We start from the raw sequence: 9,509 nt of genomic DNA on the forward strand, positions 1-9,509 counted from the left end.
GACGCGAACCGGTGACCTTCTTGCTGTGAGGCAACGGTGCTAACCACTGAGCCACCTTGCAGCCCCAAATGTATTAACACAAACTAAAATATTATGCACTCTTACAGATCAGTGATTTAAGGTTCCAACTTGACAAAGTAAAACAGCAAAGTGCAGCTAATGATGCCTTAGATATTTTATTAATTATGACAAAAATCCTGTAATATATACACAATCTAACACCATGAAGGGATCCATATTGTGTAATGAATATTTTTACTTTTTTGAACAGAGCTGATTCATCTTTACTTTTACTGTTTGCTGTTTTCTTTTCATTTTTTTTATTTCCATTGCATGTCATGACCACATTCACTTCATCCACCGAGGCTAATGCAGCACCAGCAGCATAGGATGAGACCTGCGTAGCTCTACTTCTATTCTTCATCCTTTCTTTTTTTTTTCTTTCCACACAGCAATAAAAACTGCATGTGTTGTTCTTTCCGCTGCCCCACCCTTTGCCATAGCTCTTGTCTTGCAGCCCAGGGATTGAGACATCTTCATCCCAGTCCTCTGTACCTCGGAAGCGCCATCAATAATTCTGCTAAAGAGTGCACTGAGCTGAAAATGGGAGGGGTTGGTTGGAGAGAGGTGGTGAGTGGAGGGAGGGGGGGGGGACAGTTGATGGCTTTTCCATGGCGCACTCCATCTCTCTGCCTCCCTCCGTTCCCGTTGTGCTCCCACACTTCCTAACATGACCTTCTGCAATGTTGTTTATCATTTTGTGCCGTATGGACAACAGGAACACACGCAGGCACGCAGCCTTTAGCTCTGCAATAAACAGAAAGCAGGCACTCTGAGCAGCTGAAGTATGCTCTCTGTTTTAGAGCCACAAGCAGCGGCTATTATTAATCAGCAGAAAGGGTTGGAATGTTACCATAAGCACAAAATAACAGATAATGAAATTTAATCAGTGCTTGAAAAAATGTAAAATGTATTACACTGCCTCTTATAGCCAGAAACGAAATGGCAGTTTCTGAAGGTTTTTATTAAACTGTATGCAGTTTGTTGGATGAATTTCAACTGAGGATTTTTAGCTTGTTGAGAAGAAATACACCAAAAACATTTTATTCATTTCTTAAATTAATTCAATTCAATTCAATTTTATTTGTATAGCGCAGTCATGCTGATGGTGTTGAGATATGGCATTTGTCACACTTATTTGTTCCTGCCCACCTTTTCTAGATTTTACAAACCCACCGTCATTTCACTCCACCTGACCTCACCCTCCCACCTCCTCAAATGTTTCCACTCTGCTCAATAAACAGTCTGTCTATCTTTACATTTTGCCCATCTTTAGACTCTCATCTCTGCTTAACCCAAGCTGGATCTATTCGTTAAGCTTTTTTTTCTGGTTGCCTGCCTGTTGTGAAATTTTGATTGTATCACTTGCAGACTTTACTGCCTTTCTGTTGTGCTGCTGGGTCAGATTACAGATCACTACCAGTGTTGGTCTGTCAGTCTGTCAGCCCAACACTTCAGTCCTAATCTGCCCAACCGGATGTGGACTGCGGGTTTAGACTTGTCATTGTACACACATTTCACACAGTTTTTTTCTTCCTTTCTTGTTTGCGTCGTGTTATCGTTTTCATCATCTTCCCCACAGGAAACAACAACCACCAACAAGTTTTGCAGAAGGTTTGTGCAATAAGATAAGACAATAAAATAAGACAAGCCTACTTTTTATCCCCCAGTGAATTATCCATTTTAATGACAACACTTAGCTCTCTACTTGCAAATGTTCCACTTAAACAATCCCCTCTTCACTATTTGGAGGGGACACCATTGCTGCATCCTGGGCTTACTTTAGCGCAACGTAATTGGTGTATTTTTTCCCCCAGTAACAATGATGATGAGGTGCAAATGCAAGACTACTTTAGTTCACACTGAAGTGTTACATTTAGTGAATGAAAATTTGGTATCCGAGGTTTGAAAACAATGTATGTCAGCTAATTTTGCTTCCTCTTGAACCTTGGGTAGAAGAGGTCACCGGTAAAAATCCCAAACCCCAACTATGTCACGGCCAAGCTCAGAAGACACAAGAGTGAGACGCAGGATGAAGGACAAAAATGACCAAATTTCTTTAAACCAAAACATGAAATCAATACAAAACAAACAATTGCCATGTGACTCTGACACTCATGTCCCCCCAGGCTGAATTCTAAGTTTTAAACCTTAGCTTGTCATTTAACACCATCAACAAGAAAAGGTTCAGATTTTCCAAAACTGTGTTTTTATAATGATGAAATGACATTCCCATCATCTTCCACTGCTGTGTTTAGTACTAGCCGGCAACACTTACAATGCTAACACACTAGGATTTCAAATATGTGTTAAAACTGACGTGATACCTTCTTTGCTTAGCATTGTAGCATCCTTTTTGTGGCATTTTGTTTTGCATCTCCCCTGGTGGCCACTGGACTTCAACAATCTCAACAAGAGTCCACATGTCTCTCATCTGTAATATGACATTAATTCCCCCCTTACAGTCATGTTTTTCTCTAATTACCTCGTGATTCAATCATCAGTAATGGTGTAAAATGCGAGATAAAGGGCAAAGACATCAAGTTCACAACTTGAATTGACAGCAAAGTGAAATGAATGAGCTGCTGGAGAGCATGGCCCACTGTGGCGGGACTAATAAACCTGCAGGCTAGTTCAGAGGGAGGAGGTGGCTCCTCCATCTGCCAATTAAATGAAGAGGAAATTAATGGGTAAACAGTTTCATTGGGGATCAAAAAGAGGGATGGCGCTGTGAGCCCTGCGGGAGGATTACACCGCGTTGCCACCATAACCACCACCACCACCTTTGTGTTGTTAACAGCCTCAAGGAAGACGCAAACTTATTTGTTCTCAGAAGTTTTTCTCCTCACACCATCTGCAGCAACTTCCCTCACTTTGAGAATTTATTTTGAAGTCGAAACTTCTGCTAATGTCATCTTTTTTTACAGTAAATTCGCTCTATGGAGCTAAGTATCCGTCGCCTCATAGCTGCTTTGCTGGCGGCTGTTTCTGCCCATGATTTTGCATCTGAGATGCTGTGTCATTTCAGACGAGTAGGCACACTCACCAAGTTAAGGCTTTAAAAAAAAAAAAACAACAACTCTGCTCTACAAATGGATTTCCATATGATTACATTACACCCGCAACTACTGAAACATCACCGTAGTAGCGACACCAAATGCATCAGATGAAAGATTTTGAGTGCCTTCATCTGGCTTGTCTAAACCTTTTAAAAGGTATTGATTTGAGTAACAGCCTGGAGCCGCTGAGGTGATTTCTTCTCATCACTGGACCGAAGCGCTGATGAGGTGTATCCATATGTCCGTCTGTCTCCGTGCCCTGAAGTTTGTTTTTATTTCTTCTGCTTTTACATAAATTCTGTTTGATATCCAGTAGTGTGACAACACCTGTGGATGATATTGTCTTGTTATGCCCCTTTAGCTCCTAAAAATGAATGCTGACATTTATGCTTGTAGCTCCAGGCTGGGCCATTGCGCCACATCATTAGTGTACAAATGTTAAATTGTCTTTTTTTTTCTTTTTTTCTTAAAGCTGGGATGAATTATTGTTCCAGCTGTGCATTAATTCGCCTCAGGCCTTGGTCTCACTTTGTGTGAGACATAAAAACAGATCAGTGTGTCTCTGCACCCACTGAGATATGACTTTGACAACATGCTAGTATTTTTTTTTTTCTCTCCTTCTTTTCACGTGAATAAAAATGCTGCCACAAAAAAAAAGATCACTGTGACCTTTTACTTGTTGTCCACAGATAATAACTATTCTGACATATTTCATATTTTTACAAAAATCCACAACCTGCAACATGCTATGTGAGAACTCTGCTGTTGTGAATTATCTTCTTTTAATTAAAAGGGGATATGTGTGGCTGTGTGAGAGCGCTGGCATGGAAATAATGTGTTTTGATGGGAAGGGCTGGCTCGCTCCTGCTCTGGGGGACAGAGGGTAGCAGGGAGTGAGAAGATGCCAAACAACAGACTGAGGCAGGATATAAATCAAATCTCTCTGGAGATAATAGGGCTCACAGCACACACACACATGCACAGCATTTTCTGGGGTCTCCTGGAGATTCAGTACCCCAGCCACCAGGTTAATGACTTCAGAACTCGGTGGGAACAGAAGCATGCAAAAGTGATTACAGGAGTAGAATAATAATGGAGCTAAAAAGCATTTCAGGTTGAATTTGAAATAAATATGAAGGGATAACTACATATTTCTAACCAGGACTGCATTACCTTTAGATTCAGATAATGGTTTGTGTCGTGTTTTTTATCTTTACTGGAAAAAAAACCTAAAACAATCAAACAAAAGGCTGTGGTAGACAATTTTAATTACACACAATGTCTCCACAGATTAAACCTGCTTCCAAATTCGGGGACTGGGTCCTGTAACGTCCCTCCCTCTCTGCCCTGCTGTGCTTGTGCGTGTGATTTGGCTTTCTGGTTCAGCAGCTAAGAGGCAGAGCAGAGAAGGACACCAGGAAATATTCTGCACCTGAGTGGCTTCGCTCCATTTCTATTTAAGTGCCCTAAAGGTCCCACATTTTTCCCCTTTTCATCAAATTAATGGAAGCCGCACATGTCCCCAGAATGTGTCTTTCAATTTTTCAGCTCAAAATACCGTAAAGATGGTTCATTTTGTAACTCCTGCTCTTTCACAATGGGCCGTTTCAGGGTCTGTGGCTTTGAATCAGCCAAGCTGCTACTGAACACGCCCCCTTCAGGAAGAAGACTCTCTATGTGTCCGTGACAGACAACAGGGAGAAAAACAATCGACCACATGCTGTGTTTTCAGCTGCATTCCAGTTACTGTTTCATACTCGTTTCATTGTCCGACAACAGAAAAAAACAAATGAAGTGTTCATTTGCAAAAAACAGATAACTCCGTCTTCACAAACCTTCAGAAAACCCACTTGTCCATCGTCTACCTGAGACAATATCAATCAAACTGAAGTTATCTCTATTTTCGTCATGTCATTTCTGCTGAGTCAGATCCGCTCAACTTCAGTTTGATTGATATTATCTCAAGCAAACAACAACAACAATAAGTTTTCTGAAAATCTACAAAAATGGAGTTATCTGTTTTTGCAAATGAACTCTTCAAATATGTGATTGAGAACCGCTTTGTTAGGAATTCTGCTGTAACAAAATACAGCATATGTGAGCACAGACTCTACCACACCTCTACTACACTATCATCAGAAACAAAAGAAGTCCAATGGGTCTTAAATAACTCAGATGTTGGGAGTGCGCAATAACTTTTGTGTTCACTCTTACAGTCATCAGCTGAACATTTAGTGTGCTTTGCTTGTGCTTGAGACATTTTTAGAGTTCGCAGAAGCAGCTCTTGAAAGTGAATAAAAACCCCCAAAAAACGCAAGAGAGCTGCTCTAAATGGTTTGTTACTGTAGCAGTAGCCAGCGAGGGGGCAGGATTATGCAAATATATAACTCAATAACTATGGTTCCTTTGTTTCTACATGGAAACTCAGTAAAACTCTTGGAATCCATCTTATTGTGGTAGGGCTAGAGAAAAATAAGTGTCTTCATATCACCACAGCTTTAATTTTACACCTCCAACTTTTTAAAGACGTACAAAGCACAATATAAATGGATTTTTACCATATGGTCTTTTGATTTTCAAACAGTTAGCAGGTTTTAAGGACCCAGTCTGGAGTTAAATGTTTGACTTTATTTCTGCTGAGGTTTTAAATACATGTATTTTTTTATCTCTTGTGTGTAGTCTGTGTTTTTGTGTCTTACTCTGTGACAACTTGTACCATTTAACATTTCAAGTTTGTCACAAAGAAGCTAAGAACGTCAGAAAAAGTGTAAATACCACTCTGATAAATTCCACCTTAAAAGTAAGAGTTCTGACATTTGATATCAACATATGTTCAACAACTGAAGGAAAATAAATACGAGTGTTAAATATATTCATACAGTATGACTTGATTTTCATCACAACAAGAAAGATGTGAATCACTTTTGTCCAGTATTTACACATTTTAGTGGAATTCAATCGGCAAAGTTGGCATCATATTTACCTGGTATTGACAACAAACTGATATCAACACAGCACGGTTACACACTGGTGCCATTTCCCAACTTCACAAGTAGATAAGCATCACCTTCAATAGACCAATGAAAAAGATTACTGGATTCTGAAGGCTTCAAAAAATAGATTTTTTTCTGCCAATTTAAGCCTCACAGCACTTCCTTAAATGCAGAAACCCTTGAAATGAGAAATTCAGTCTACAAATGAAGATTTTAAAGGAGACCAGCCTTTGAACTGTGATACTGTGATATCCATGCATTTCTCCTTTTTTTTTTGTATCATAGTTTTTATCATTCTATCATCAATTATGAAGGTTTGCTTCCCTTCCTGACCTTTTTCTCTATTTTATCCTGTGGGATCCAGAGGGGTTACCAGGTTAGATGAGAGATACAATCCTTCCATGGGTTTAGTCTGACCCACGGCCAGTTAAATTTGCCCGCAAGACTTTCCCACCGAGTGAAATACTCTTTAGCTGTTTAGCTCTGAAACACATCGATCTATAATTCACTACATGCAAAAGTAAACCTCAGTCAGTCTGATCCATTAATCAGCACATACTGCAGCACCATGTGAAAGATGGCCCATGCATACTAAGCTCTAAGGCCGGCAATCCGCCTCAAGCAGCGGTTCAAGTGCTGCATATTGTGATTCTTTATAAAGCAAGTATTGATTGACTCAGACTTCTTTGACAATAAGTTGAAAAGACAGATTCTTTTTCACCCAGGGCTACAACCGCTTTCCTTTTCTTTCACAGTCTGTTGTAAACTAAGTCAGTGTGAGCTGGACAAATTGGAGCAGTCATCAATCCACTCAGAGCTTACTATTTGAAAAATAGAAAGTCAGGTCGTGGACTAACACCTACTTTATAGAAAGTGTTTATGGAAGTTTACAGGAGGGCACATTTCTCAGTTGCCTAAGTCCAAAAGTTAACAGCAGCCAGCTAAAAGGATACGACTGCAACGGTTAAAAGGTACAGCAAAAACAGTATGAACAGCACTTACTCACTCCAGGAAGCAGTGGAGAAATAGTACGGCATGTGATTCCAAGTAGAACACAATGTTTTTTTTAAAGCTGCATTTTTCTGTACATATTAATGGGATATAAGAGGTTGTTTTCTGAGAGGTGCTTGTTACTTTTGAACCAAGCCAGGCTGCCCGTTTTAGCCTATTTCCAGTCGGTGTGCTTAGTCTAGCTAAGTGGCTGCAGGTGGTAGATTTCCATTAACTGTACAGACATTAGAGTGTTATCCTCAACTAATGCTTCTTTTTAAAAAAAAAAAAAAAAAAAAAGCACATTAGGGTATTTCTCAAAACGATGAACCATCCCTTAACGCTGCTCCCACGTAGTATTTAAAATGAAGTTGAAAATTAAGCCTTTTCAAACCATGTCTGAATAACTATGTCTATCTATGTTAACAGACTAAACCTTGTGATTTGTACTAAACTCAACAGAAAGAGCGGATATACCAACATCCTACTGTATTCAAGCCCCTGCACGGCCATCTGTAGTGCCAAAGCATTGGCCTGGCTGAGCGCAGCACACACAGTCATTGTCCTCATAGGTTTCAATGTGGCACAATAATAGGAATACAATTCCCCCGTCTCCTCCAGCAGCTCCTTCAGCTTGACCTTCCCCTGGCTGTTGAATCACAGTCATCTGTATTTTTGGCTCCAGTTTTCAAAGATAATCATGTCATGGAGGACTGCTGCAAATGAGTAATGGATCAGGGTGGGCATGAGACTGAAAGCATCTTTGTGCAGATCTGGGGTTTGCTCATATTGTGGAGTTGCTCTATCCTTAGTGTTTTCTATTTCCAATTTTGTTTTCATTGCCATTGTCAGATTTGAACACAAAATATCAATACTGTCATATAGTGTGTACATGCAAGCGTTTACATGATGTTCTATAATAAAAGAAGTTTGTGACGGCCCGTGTACGGTGGCTGTGCGGGTGGACCGAACGAAAAGGGGAGGCAGGAGAAACAGGTTATAAAGAAAAAGGTTTTATTAGTAAGGGTGAGGGAGTGGGGTCACCAGGAGCAGGAACCAGATGCAGGAGTGTCAGTCGAGGGGGGTGCAGGTGGAGGTTTGTCCGTGCTGGGATCCGAGGAGGGGGAAGTGCCGCCGAGGTAGTGCTGGAGAGGGAGGCGTGGAGGAATCCAAGGACGGTTCGCGGCGGGACCAGTGTGGTGGGGGCGGCGGGACCGCAGGACCAGTGTGGTGGTGACGGTGGTGGTGGTGGTGGTGGTGGCGGCGGGACCTCAGCAACGTTCGTCGGCGGGACCTCAGGACTAGTGTGGTGGTGGCGGCGGCACCTCAGCAACGCTCGGCGGCGGGACCGCACGACCAGGACCAGTGTGGTGGTGGTGGTGGTGGTGGCGGCGGGACCTCAGCAACGCTCGGCGGCGGGACCGCAGGACCAGTGTGGTGGTGGTGGTGGTGGCGGCGGGACCGCGGGACCTCAGGAAGGCGGGGCCAGTGTGGTGGGGGCGGCGGCACCTCAGGAACGCTCGGCGGCGGGACCAGTGTGGTGGGGGCGGCGGCACCTCAGGAACGCTCGGCGGCCGCAGGACCAGTGTGGTGGTGGTGGCGGCGGCGGGACCTCAGCAACGCTCGGCGGCGGGAAAGCGGGACCTCAGGAAGGCAGGGCGGCGGCACCTCAGCAACGCTCGGCGGCCGCAGGACCAGTGCTGTGGTGGTGGTGGCGGCGGGACCGCAGGACCAGTGTGGTGGTGGATGCGGCGGCGGGACCTCAGCAACGCTCGGCGGCGGGACCGCAGGACCAGTGTGGTGGCGGCGGGACCTCAGCAACGCTCGGCAGCGGGACCGCAGGACCAGTGTGGTGGTGGTGGTGGTGGCGGGACCTCAGCAACGCTTGGCGGCGGGACCGCAGGACCAGTGTGGTGGTGGTGGGGGCGGCGGCACCTCAGGAACGCTCGGCGGCCGCAGGACCAGTGTTGTGGTGGTGGGGGCGGCGGGACCTCAGCAACGCTCGGCGGCGGGACCGCAGGACCAGTGTGGTGGTGGTGGTGGCGGGACCTCAGCAACGCTCGGCGGCGGGACCGCAGGACCAGTGTGGTGGTGGTGGTGGTGGTGGCGGCGGGACCGCGGGACCTCAGGAAGGCGGGGCCAGTGTGGTGGGGGCGGCGGCACCTCAGGAACGCTGGGCGGCCGCAGGACCAGTGCTGTGGTGGTGGTGGCGGCGGGACCTCAGCAACGCTCTGCGGCGGGACCGCAGGACCAGTGTGGTGGTGGCGGCGGCGGCGGGACCTCAGCAACGCTCGGCGGCGGGACCGCAGGACCAGTGTGGTGGTGGTGGTGGCCGCGGGACCGCGGGACCTCAGGAAGGCGGGGCCAGTGTGGTGGGGGCGGCGGCACCTCAGGAACGCTCGGCGGC

The sequence above is a fragment of the Stegastes partitus genome, unplaced genomic scaffold (assembly GCF_000690725.1).
Source record: "Stegastes partitus isolate 25-593 unplaced genomic scaffold, Stegastes_partitus-1.0.2 Scaffold163, whole genome shotgun sequence".
In the NCBI taxonomy this organism is placed as follows: Eukaryota; Metazoa; Chordata; class Actinopteri; family Pomacentridae; genus Stegastes; species Stegastes partitus.